Source organism: Dreissena polymorpha, chromosome 1 (genome assembly GCF_020536995.1).
Source record: "Dreissena polymorpha isolate Duluth1 chromosome 1, UMN_Dpol_1.0, whole genome shotgun sequence".
In the NCBI taxonomy this organism is placed as follows: domain Eukaryota; kingdom Metazoa; phylum Mollusca; class Bivalvia; order Myida; family Dreissenidae; genus Dreissena; species Dreissena polymorpha.
In genome coordinates this window covers 208,299,266-208,313,257 of record NC_068355.1, presented here as the reverse complement: position 1 = coordinate 208,313,257, position 13,992 = coordinate 208,299,266, and positions in this window count along the sequence as shown.

Sequence of the window (13,992 nt, the reverse complement as noted above, 5' to 3'; positions counted from 1 at the left end):
TTGTAATAACAGTAACAACAACAACATCAACGATAATACTTACAATAATACTTATGATAATACTAGTAATGATGAAAATAGTTATCATGGCGATGATCGACATGACGATGTGATGACGACAACAATGATGATGGTCATGGTGATGATGGTTGTTGTGATTATACCGCTTGAAGAAGCAGATATAAGAATTACAGTTAGCATTAGCCGTGGAACTTAATTCTTCAAATTCAGTGTATTTTACACGCTGTGTCGTTTACTATGTATAATGCATATATGTGCATTTCAAAGTTTAATTACGATCGAGTGTAGGAAATTCCCTCTTGTAGACATGGAGTACTCTCCCATCGAAAGTAAAGTTTGGGAGGGTAACCGTAGGGGAACTTTTAAGCGATTACATAGTTCGGTTACACATTTCTCAGGAATTTAAGTTCATGAAATGTCAACGTAAGCATGTGTATAACCCTTTATGTTGCCCCTGTACGAAGCGAGAACATTCATTCACGGGCGCGTTATACAAACATGATGAGGGAGTGTAGTGTTTAAGTTCATTGATGACTGAGTTGGACTGTTTGTAAACGTGAACGAGTGGACATTTTAACAATGGCATTTCGATTATTTCGTGCGTCATAACAAGGTAAGTTTTATATTATAATGTGGGTCATTAGTGCTAAAGTATTAAAAGTATACTACTCAAAGGAAATAATGTGTCTTACGGTATATTACGAGCGCCGAAAGGCATTGATTAAGTGTTTCATAAATAAAGCTGTGTTTTTAAGTGTGACAGGATTGTTAGTGCACATTAGAGCATGGAATTTAATGACGTTTGGGCGGTGCGTATAATAAGAAGGGATTAATTGTGTTCTCTTTTCTCTGAAGTGAGGGCATATTAAAAGGTAATGCATTTTGTCCCCAATGTCATTTTTATTACAGAGGTTACATTTCCGATTCTCATGAGATATGAAGATTTGAGAGAAGCGGCCAGTTCCAACTGGAAATTGATGATTGCCTGTACGGAAATGTAGCATACTTAGTCGGAGTGATTGTGGTAAGGCTGTTAAATAATGTTCAAAGTTGGTATTATTTTTAAATAATCCGTACATTTTGCCTTTTGCGGAGCATTGTATCTGAGCATTCCAGCCCTGATTAAACTGGTCTGTTAAAGTTGTCTTGACTTGCTTATGTAAGTTATTAGTCGAGATGTTTTCTTGCTGTAACCATAAGAATGAAAGGCCAGTAGAATGTAAGATGCTGGAAATAAAGTTAGTCAATTTATTGTCTATATTTGAGTTGATAATATATCTGTACATCAAAAATGACAGTTTATTGTGTTTGTTTGTTATTATCTTGTTCCAAAATGTTATCATTCTTGTTTATATAATTATATCGAGTGGGTTTCTTCCAAGTTATGCATATAAGCAATATCTTGGCGTTGATTTCTTAACTTTAGTTATTCTTCGTAAGAAAGTACAGTGGGAATTTTCGATAATGTCTAAGTTCTCATATCCCCAGACCCCACAACCATATGTAAGTATAGGGACAATAGTTTGGTCAAATAGTTTTATTTGCAGGTCAATTGGTAAATTTAGATTATTTATTTTTGTGAAGAAGCTGAACAATGCCTTGTTGGCTTGTTCCACGAGATATTTCTTACAGTTTAAAAAAACTTCCAGATGAGGAGAAAAGAACGCCTAGATATCTGTATTCTTTGACTGTTTCGAGCAATTGGTTATTTCTATGGAAACTATATTTGGAAATTTTAGTTGTACCAAAGACCATAACTTTAGTTTTGGAATAATTGATATTTAATTTCCAAGTCTTGCAGTAATTATAGAAGAAATTAAGTTTATTTTAAAACTCCTCTGCATTTTCACTCAGGATTATGGTGTCATCTGCATAGAGCAAGAAAAGTAATTTAAGGAAGTGAATTGAATTATTTATATTAACCCCTAGACTTATTCCTTAACCCGTTTGTTATAAGAAGGCATCAAGATCATTCATTTATATTGAAAACAGTATAGGAGATAGGTTTTTGCCCTTGTCTTACTCCTAAGGAACTAGAAAACATTGGTGATAATTCACCAATTGAGAGAAACACACGATTTAATATTAGAATACAGATTTTTGATAACGGTTAATATTTTACCTTGTATGCCCAATTAAAGTATTTTGTGCCACAGACCTGATCTCCAGATAGAATTTAAATAAAGTGTCTTATTGCAATTTGATTTTTTTACAACAACCCGTTTTGCAATAAACCCGTTTTGCAAAAAAATCATCGCACATTTATTTGCAATAATGTTATTGCAAAACGGGTTGAAGTGTCCTATTGCAATGTGAAAATTTTAAAACAACCCGTTTTGCAATAAACCCGTTTTGCAATAAAATCATCACTCTTGTATTAATTAAAATGGATTGAAAGAGTCAAAAGGGATTTTCAAGTGTTGTATTTAAATACAATTGTTTTAAAGAATAGAGAAAACTGTGAGTTTAGACTTAAAATGCATGGAAAATGATGAATTTCGAGATTTTATACGAAAAAACAACACAGAATGTGTATCGAAAGTGATTTCAAACAATTAAGTACTAAAGTTAATATAACGCAAAAATGCAATAATTTATGGAAAAACGTGTTGAAATGTCTTATTGCGATGTGAATGTTGTGTAACAATCCGTTTCGCAATAAAATCATCACATATATACTAATCGTTTAATATTGATTTGAAACGGTATAAAGGAAGTTTTAAATGTCGTCTCTAACGTAAATATGATAAAACAAGGCTGGATGTATATATGAAGCGATTTTCGCCAATTTGGGAATTAAGTGAAGAATACCCATAAGTGCATATTTTTTAGTGCAAAACGGGTTGCAGTGTTTTATTGCAGTGTGCATTTGTATAACAACCCGTTGTGCGCTAAACTCTTTTTGCAATTAACTCCTTACACATGAACTTATTATTTCAAATTGATTTGAAACGCTAAAAAGAAAGATTCAAATGTCGTATATAGGGAGTTTTTATTAATAAAATAAGACAGAGGTGTAAGATTCGACCAAAAAATAACAGACATTGAAAGTGACCAATTTCATGAGTAAATGTGATAAACAAACACAGAATGTATATGAACAGTGGTCTTAACACTTTCATGATTAAGCGAATTTAACCCAGAATCCAATAATGTTATTGCAAAACGGGTTGCAGTGTCTTATTGCGATGTAAAAAAGAAAGAAATAAAAGCCCGTTTCACAATAAACTCGTTTTGCACTAATATATCACACATGTACTAATTGATTCCAATTGATTGGAAACTTTTCGAAGAAAGCCTCAAATGTTTTTTATAAGGATTTTTTTTCAAAATAAGACAGAGATGTAAGATTCGACCACCAAACGAAAGGCAGTTAAAGTGATCAATTTCATGAGTAAATATGATACAACAACACCGAATTGGTGTTGAAAGTGATTTCAACCAATGTAATTCTTAATTGAAGAAAAACGAGAAATGCAATAATTGTATTGCATAAAACGGGTTAGAGTGTCTTATTGCAATTTCATTTTGTTATAACAACCCGTTTTGCAATAAACCCGATTTGCAATAATTTTATTGCAAAACGGATTGGAGTGTCTTATGGCAATTTGAAATTTTCATAACAACCCGCTTTGCAATAAACCCGATAATATGATAAAGCAAGGCTGAATGTATATATGAATTGATGTTCACCAATTTGGGAATTAAGTGAAGAATACCGAGAAGTGCATATTTTTATTGCAAAACGGGTTGCAGTGTTTTATTGCAATGTGCATTTTGTATAGCAACCCGTTGTGCACTAACCTCGTTTTGCAATAAACTCATTACACATGAACTTATTGATTCAAATTTATTTGAAACGCTGAAAAGAAAGATTCAAATGTCGTATTTAGGGAGATTGTATACATTGATTGATTGATTTTATTTGGTAAACATATGAACATTACATAGTTACTACATAATGCAGACAATATAAATATATTATCACAGCAATATACATAGCAAACCATGGAATGCACACACAATACCAAGGATAACACAAAAAAGAGAAAAATTATTTTCACTTATTTCCATTGTGGTCCTTGATATTGGTGGCAGTAACCATGAAACAGTCATGTATTAGATATTTAATAATATATATGTATCACAATATGTACTGTTTAATAAAGAATATTACTGATTAAGAATGAACAAATATAATCACATGTTCATTATTATCACAAAAGTTGCATAAGAAAGTTACACACTGCATTTGTAGTTAATAAACACACTTTGTAGCATACTATAAGTTTAAGAATAATTATGAGATCCTTGCATCTTATTGATCATAAGACTTAAAAATGTATCACAGTATTTTAACAGAACATAACATTCATAATAAAAATTATACTATAAAAAGCTATAAAGACTCTAAAAACTGTTTCTTGGTGGCACCCTTGAAATTGTTAGGTTTAGGTACATCCCTGATGTTTTGAGGAAGATTGTTCCATAAACAGATACCATTATATGTAAATGTTTTAGAACCAAAACTTCCTACTCTTGGTTTGGAAAAACGACATATAATTAGACAGAGGTGTAAGATTAGACCAAAATTTAACAGACATTGAAAGTGACCAATTTCATGAGTAAAAGTGATACACAAACACAGAATGTATATAAACAGTGCTCTTAACACTTTCATGATTAAGCGAATTTAACCCAGAAATCCAATGTTATTGCAAAACGGGTTGCAGTGTCTTATTACCATGTAAAGAAGGAAATAACAGCCCATTTTGCAATAAACTCGTTTTGAACTAATTCATCACACATGAACTAATTGATTCCAATTGATTGGAAACTTTTCGAATTAAGTCTCAAATGTTGTTTATAAGTATTTTTTTTTAAATAAGACAGAGGTGTAAGATTCGAAGAACAAACAAAAGGCAGTTAAAGTGATCAATTTCACGAGTAAATGTGATAAAACAACACCGAATTGGTGTAGATAGTGTCAACCAATGTAATACTTAATTGAAGAAAACCCAGAAATGCAATTATTCTATTACAAAACGGGTTAGAGTGTCTTATTGCAATTCGATATCTTTATAACAACCCGTTTTGCAATAAACCCGATTTGCAATAATTTTATTGCAAAACGGGTTGGAGTGTCTTATTGCAGTTTGAAATTTTCATAACAACCCGCTTTGCAATAAACCCGTTTTGCAATAAAATATTTACACATGTATTAATTTATTCAAATGGATTGGAAACATTCAAAATGAATTGAAATTTCGTATTGAAATAATAGTATTTCCAAATATAGACAAAACTGTTAATTTCTACTAAACATTAAAAAACGAAGGTTATGCATTTCGAGATTTAGTAGTTCAATGCTTTTTAATTTTTTAATCCATGTGTAATTATTTTATTGCAAAACGGGTTTATTGCAAAGCGGTTTGTTATGCAAATTTCAAATTGCAATAAGACACTCCAACCCGTTTTGCAATAAATTTATTGCAAAACGGGTTTATTGCTTAACGGGTTATTGTAAAAAATCAAATTGCAATAAGACACTCCAACCCGTTTTGCAATAAGACACTCCAACCCGTTTTGCAATAAATTTATTGCAAAACGAGTTTATTGCAAAACGGGTTGTTGTAAAAAATCAAATTGCAATAACAAGACACTCCAACCCTTTTTGCAATAAATTTATTGCCAAACGGGTTTATTGCAAAACGGGTTGTTACAGCCATTCTTGTTCAGATCCGCGAATCTCTTATTTAAAGCAAGTGATACATTTTATATTCAGTGTAATACAAAAATATGAATTTTAAACATATAACCAAATATTAACAAAATCATGTGAATGACAGGAAAGTAATGCAATACTAGTAAATATACATTATTAAACTGCATAATTGAATGCCCGATACTATTATACATAACTTCTCACCATTATATCCGAAACACAATTGTCCAAATACATGTTAGTATTCATATTAAAACCTGGTAATGTTAAGCACCTTTGTTCGAATGTTGTATTTATTACTTCAGGGCCCGGTTGCTCAAAGCATCATAAAGTCTTAATGGACCGTTAAATGATAACGGGCCTGTTAAAATCAGCGTTAGCGATAACATTGGGTTGCTCAAAATAACGCTGGCTTTTAACGGCCAGTTTAACGTCAGTTTCTGCCGTTAACTTCAATTGAGGTTTAAAGCACAATAAAACAGTTAACGCTAGGTTTCAAAATGGCTGCTATAGCTGTTCTGCCATAAAGGAAACCAAAGGAATTTCGATTGTCACATCATCTTGATGAATTAACTAGTGAAGAGTTTATTGCACGTTATCGTTTTTCTAAGAATGGAGTCTCTTTCTTGATAAATCTTCTTAAGGGCGATTTGCAACGGCAAACAAACAGAAACCATGCGCTGACATCAATCCAACAAAAATTAATAACATAGAGATTTTTTGGTACTGGAGCATTTTATTCAGTCATTGGAGACACTCTAGGATTCCACAAATGTACGGTATCTAGAGTTGTTGAAAATGTAACGGATGCCATCATCAAGCACTTGCACGAGTTCGTTGTGTGGCCATCACCAGCGGAGAAGGAAATAGTAAAACAAGGCTTTTATGCAGTTGCTGGATTCCCGAACGTAATTGGCTGCATAGATGGTACACACATCCGCATTCAGGCACCTCACGATGATGAACCTTCATTTCAATCGGTAAGGCTTTCACAGCATAAATGTCCAAGCTGTCTGTGATCATCAAGGTAAACTTAATACTGTTTAATGTGTTTTTATCCTATTTGACTATAGTGGTATTATTTGAAAATTAAAAAGAAAAAAACTTAGATCCAAACGGTTATTTTTTTTAATTTAATTTCCATATCAGCATTCGTAATTTGTATAATATAAAAAAGTGAAACTCCAGCTGCTGGAGCAGTGTTGAATTTTCATTAAAATAATTTGTCGGTCCTTTATTTAAGGCAAGTGACCGATTGCCCAAACAGTACAAAACAGCACAATACAAACCAACGTAAACACAAAATATGAATAAAGCTGGGGTTACCGCCTTGGAACGGTCAATGCAAAGCATTGGGGGTTTAAACCTGGTTATAGAGCGCTCAACCTCACACTTGACCCAGCAATATTCATAAAAATTTAAGTGTAAATAAAATTTAACGTCATGGCATTGTAACTCAAATTAAACAATAATAAAAGGGAATTAAAACGCATTCAATTTAATTACTATTTAATTACTCAATTGCATTGACGATACAAGAGTAACAGAGTTACAACTTTTTGACGAACGATCAAATAAAACTATTAACAATTGTCAACTACATTCCTTCCTTATAGAAAAAGATTTGAGAATATAGCGTCATGGAGTTAATATCTCAGATAATCATCGCGCAAATACAGGAAGAAGCAGCAATAATGGGTGTAAAAATTCCATATTACATAGCTTGGTTGTTTATGTGACTGCTAAAAAAATAATTAAATCAATCAAGAAACGCCTCAGAGAGAAAATATAAATAAAATGGAACGTTATAAACCCAATGACCTATGCATGTAGATTACAACTGGGAAAGTCGGTCGTATGACGTCACAAAAATCCATAATGACGTGAACAAATTCCAGGGGCAGTACTAAATAAAAATATTAATGGGGATGTGCTTCTAATAAAACAAGTTTATGTGATTTAATATTAAGAAGCAAATGAATAAAAATGGTAATTCCATTAAAGCGACATTATTGGAATCAAACAGTATATAGGTGTTTTGACAACTGAAGACAGAAATGATTAGATGTACGATTTGAGTCCAAATGTAGTTTTCATGCAGATTTGTTCATACGACACAATGACACAATTTTATTCAACAGTGAAAAATGCCTATAATGTAGTTTCCATGCAGATTTGTTCATACGACACAATGACACAATTTTATTTAACAGTGAAAAATGCCTATAATATAACTAATGATTCCAAATTTTAAGGGAAGAAATCACCATACTTAGAGTAAAATCTAGCAAATTTATTTCTAAGGTTATGATACAAAAAGCCTTGTTTTAGCAATTTTTTAGTTAATATTAGATTACGATCATTAAAATCTTTAATACACGAACATGCTCTGGCATAACGTACCAACTGCGAAATTTAAATACCATAGGAAGGTCCTTTAGGGATGTTGCCATCTAGAAACGGAAAATTCACAATTTCAAAGTTAAAATCGTCCCGTTTGTCGTATAAACTAGTTTTGATCAAATTATTATTTATAGTTAAATGTAAGTCTAAATACGCAGCGTCTGTATTGGATATACGCGATCTATTTAAGACTAGTTCTTTTGGGTAGATTTTGTGAATATATATTGTTCAAATAATGGATTATCTAAATTAAGTATGTCATCAATGTACCTACTAGTAAGGTTAAAACAATTAATCTAATCTACTTGCTTAGTTTTAGATAATTCTAACATAAATTCGCTTTCATAACAATATAAAAAAGGTCAGCTATAAGTGGCGCACAATTAGTACCCATAGGAACGCCAATAATTTGTTTAAATATTTTACCATTAAATTCAACAAACAAGTTATCCAAAAGAAAAGTTAGTGCTGCACAAAAGTCAAGACCAGTCCAAATGATGTAATTATCCAACACCTGATTAGTAAAAAAAGCTGTTTTAGTGTTTAAAGCTAGATACAAACACTTCTCTCTAGCAAAGGTTTTTTCAATCAAAGAAACAAGTTTGGATTTTATTTAAGCGTGAGGAAGCGTTGTATATAGTGTAGAAAAATCATAAGTACTTACCTGTGACACCTTATTATTTTTTTTTCAATTTTATCAATAACTTCTAAGGTGTTTTTTATTGACCAAAATAGGTTAATATTACTATGTTCATAAACTTTATTACAAAATTTAGCTATATGATATCTAATAGCACTCAATGCAGATGTAAGATACACTGATAATTGTTTGGTGGTACAAGACACTGAATTAGCGATATAACGACTTTTATATGGCGTCTTATGTAATTTAGGTATCCAGTAAAGTGATGGCAATTTCTTGTCAGTAATATTGACTGTTACATTTAACTTTATGCATTGGGCAATATGATCGGTAATACTTTCATTAGGTTGCTTATTGTACTCACAATATGATGTAGTTTGTGAAAGTTCTTGTGAAATAGTTTGAACATAAAACACTCGTCATATTATTATAACATTATTAGCAGCCTTATCAGCAGGAACTAAGACGAATTCAGATTTTAAGTCTTCAAGCAATTTACAGAGATTTTGTTTATTAAATTTAGGTGAATGTGGTAGGGCCAAAGGATGTGTATCATAAAAACATATTTTATTCATGGCCATACTAAATATTTTTGTTTTCCAATCATTGAGTGCAGTAATTTCAGCATTTTCCTTCCTGCACCATTTATTGCAATAATCATGTAAGGATGTTACGATATTCTTAATGCAGTCATCATATTCAACAGGAATAGGCAGTCTGTACTTAGGGCCTCTGCGTAGCAAATTTCTAAGGTTTGTATTTTGAATGAAATTAAGGTCCCCAGTAATAACATGTCCAACTGGACCATATATATATTTAGAACAGCATTGTTATCATTGATATTTCTACTTTAATCAAGTCAAATACTCAGTATATAATAAACATATATCTAGTTATTTAATATATATACAAAGTTTCCCATGTTCAACTAATCTGCAATCATTTTTCTTCATCAAATGGTTGCATGTTTATTTTGATTGATAAAAAAGTAATGGAAATATTACAAACATGGGAGATAAATGAAGCACTTGAAGATTCAAAACGGCCGTTACTTAAAACGGTTATTTAAATGGGTAAATTATGCTTCACGTAAAATTGTATTGATTGGTCGTTTTAATTTTCAAATACGATGTCCATGTGTTCAAGTATAGTTTATTTTGTGTTTTTGTCATACAGGGAAATTTACAAGTGTCAATGCCAGTTGGCCAGGGTCATGCCATGATACCCACATATTCAGGACATCGGGTCTCTGTGCAAAACTGGAGAGGGAAAATCAGAACTTTGCTGATGGTGTGCTCTTAGGAGATAGTGGGTATGTTAAAATTGTTTTAGCTAAATTCAACGTGTTCTATATTATTGTTAATGGAAAAGAGGCTTGAATATTATTAAGTAATCGCTGAAATAAAATTGCATCTCGTGCGGTGTTCGACTTTAACCATGACCCTATCAACATGGATATTATATTTGACACTAAGCTAGATAATTGAAAACAAATGTGGACAGTTATTACAGAATCACTTGATGCATAGTATAGGAATGACTAAATAATGAATAATTCATCACATTTGTGACCTTTTACCTCAATGTGTGACCTTGACCTTAACCTCTAAGATTATGGATGTTGAATGTGAAACACCCCCAGATTATTGAGAACAACTATGTCAAGTTTCATGGCTTATGTGTTAATGGAGAATAGAGCTTTGTCACAGACGTGACGTATACCCCCACGTGCCGCATTGACACAGACTATTTTGCATGTTGTCTTCACAAAACAAGAGAAAGTAATTTATGGCAATTATTAAGAATTATTATGCAATTATCATGTATAGCCATTTTAACCTTTGATCTCTTGAATTCTTTCACATGACACGCTGTTCAATGACTGTGAACAAAATTAATGTACAGAATCATTTAAAAATCTCACAATGAATGACATAGTTATGGTCAAGACAAGATCATTTATTGCCATTTTTGACCTTTGAACTAAAAGTGTGACCTTGACCTTGGAGATGTCGACCTAATTCTTTCGCTCGACACACCGTCCAAGGATGGTAAACAAAAAATCATTTGTTCAAGATACCAAGGGCCATAACTCCGTTATTATAAGATGGTGTACAATGCCATATGGCGTGCATCATCCTCTTATTCATATATTTATATACTCATACAAAGTTTTAATGAAATCCGCCAAATCACTTCCAAGAAATGGCTCCGGACACAAAAGTGCTGGATGGGCGGACAGGAAGACGGACGGATGGACAACGACAAAACAATATCCCTCCGCCTATGGCTGGGGATAAAAACAATATCATACATATGCAATGTTCAAGTAAGTCAGTTACTTTCATACTGAAGAAATTAGTGAATGTTAGTTACATAATTTAAGCTAGAAATCATTTAAGGTTTTTATATTTAATATGCCTATAACAGTTATATTATTTCAATATTTGCAGGTTAGATTGTCGCCGGCAAAGGTATGCAAGATAACAACAGCATGCGTAATACTATACAACATTTGCATCGCTCTAAACGAACCTGACATTGATTCTGATGAAGATCAAGACAATACAGATGCAGTCTTCAATCATGCTGTGAACGGAAACGGACGCGGGACTCATATACGCGATTACATTGTCAACAGATATTTCGCGTAATTAAGAAAAATTGTTTCTCGAATTTATATAAGGACATTAAATATAAAGTGCATAACAATGTAATGTTAAGAAGTACAGTATTAATTCACTGAAAATTAAGTTAGTATCCAGCAACAAGTTATAGAAATAATTAAAAATCAAATTATTTCAATACGAGGATTATGGTTATAGTTATTTATAAAAAATAACAATTTCTGAAAGTTGATTTAATAACATAAATTATTAATAGCTTAGCCATTAGAAAAAATATATTCAAAATGGAACAACAAGTTGAGCGGAAACAAATTAGCATTGTTTATAATGCTATTCAAATTTATAAGGAATGAGAAATTGAATTTGAGTTGTGCGTGAAAATAAAAGATGGAATAATGCTAAAGGGTTGTTACGTTCTAAAAGACTAATTACGTATCTAGTAGGCGTCGTAAATTTGAAGCTTCGTATATAAACTTTGCTAGATTAATAAGCATAGTTTTATTTTCACTGGACATCAGACTTTGAAACTTTGAAAGTGTTGGCCATCTGCAGTACTGTGACTTAAAAGTTTTCTTCTTAGGTGCGTATATATGGGGCAAACTAGTAAGAAATGGTACTCAGTTTCTACAGTATTCATATTACATAATTTGCACTTACGGTTTTCTTTTTCAATATTATTGTATCGCCCCCTTTCTATTTCTAGGTTATGCGATGATAAACGGAATCTGCTTAGGGCAATTTTATATTTTGGTTCATTAATTTTGTCTAAATAACTTTCTAACGATAAACTATGTTTGAATAAACAGTACGTACAGAGACGGGTAGAGCTGTTAATATCGGCGTGCCATGTTTGAGTATAAGTGTCTATTATTCGTTGTTTGCATTGTATAAATTGAGATTCGGTTATGTTTTGGTTTATCCATAATTCGGACATGCCGATGCTGTCGAGAATGGATTTAACATGGTATGCCCAGTTTTGATTGTTGTATGTATGTCCATTGTCCGTATCTTGTTTTAGCATATTGTATGTAATTTTGATCAAGCTACTCTCATTTGATGATAGTAGTTTAAACCAGTATTTAATAATGTTTATTTTTCGTATTTCATTAAAGGGTATTCTTCCTAATTCTCCATACAACGCGCTAAGGTTGGTTGATTTATTTACACACAGTAATTTCCTTAAAATTTCGTGTGTACGGCTTCAATATCTTTCGCCTGTGTAGTACCCCATATTTCAGACGAGTAATTCAAAATTGATGCTACTAAGATATCAAAGAGTTTGAGTTTGCTTTTTGTGCTAAATTCATACATGTTGACCACTGAGAAAAGTCGGTGCATTGATTTTGACGCATGGTCTGCTATGCATTTTTGCGTTCTGTTAAAGTTACCGTTTTTAAATAAGTATACCCCCAGATATTTAAAGGAAGTTACGACTTCTAGTTTTTCGCCATACAGAAAGATATCGATGTTTGTGTAATGTGTTCCTTTTTCGAAGATAAGCACTTTTGTTTTAGCTGTATGTATTTTTAATTTCGATGCATTACAGTATGCTTCTATGTCTGTTAGCATGTGTTGTAGTGAGTTTGGTGACGTTGCGAATAAAATTTGGTCATCAGCATATAAAATAAGAAATAATTTCAACTCGTCTATAGTGAATAAACCATCCAAATCTGTATTTATGTTCTCCAACATGTCATTAACGAACATCATGAAGAGCAGTGATGAACTGGAATCACCTTGTTTCACTCCTTGGTGTATCGAGAATGGGTCGGACAAGTTATGATTGAATTTAATTACTGATTTTACGATACTATACATCGCTTTTAGAGCGTTTATCATTTTTGAACTAATATTTTCCGATATCAATTTTTGCCAAAGTAGTGTGTGATTGATTTAATCATAGCACTGTTGATAGTCGATAAAAATGGTGTATAATTTTTGACCTGAGTTTATTATTTTTGATATAATTGCGTTTAGTATAAATATACAATCTGTTGTGCTTTTGCCCTTTTGATAACCAAACTGGCAGTTAATGATTTTTGGTGTTTGTTTGTCCAGTTTGTTAACCGGTTGAGAAGCAATTGTGAGTATATTTTTGCTAGGATATTATTTAAGGTTATACCCCTATAGTTTTTTGTTTCATTTGATTTCCCGCCCTTATATATAGGGACGATGTATCCGAGGCCCCAGTCTTCCGGGTATTCGGCATGGTTGAAAAGTTTGTTGTATATTGCTAGGAGGTGTGGTCCTAATACCCTAAACGAGGATTTAATTAGTTCTGAAGATATATTATCAGGCCCACAAGACTTGTTATTTTTTTGATGGAAGACGGCTGCCTTGAGTTCATGCAATGTGAATTCTTTATCTAAATCAATATCCGTAGATTCGGTGGTGGCAACATTTTCATTTATTTGTTCGGGTTGTTCGCCTAATAAGTTTTTAAAGTGCGTATAAAAGTCTGCTACTGTTATACTGTCATCCTTGTTTGGTGCTTGTTTATAGCATTTTTTTAAGGATTTCCAGAAATGTTTTGGATTTGATTTTGCTATGTCTTCAAGTTTTTTTCCTTCTGA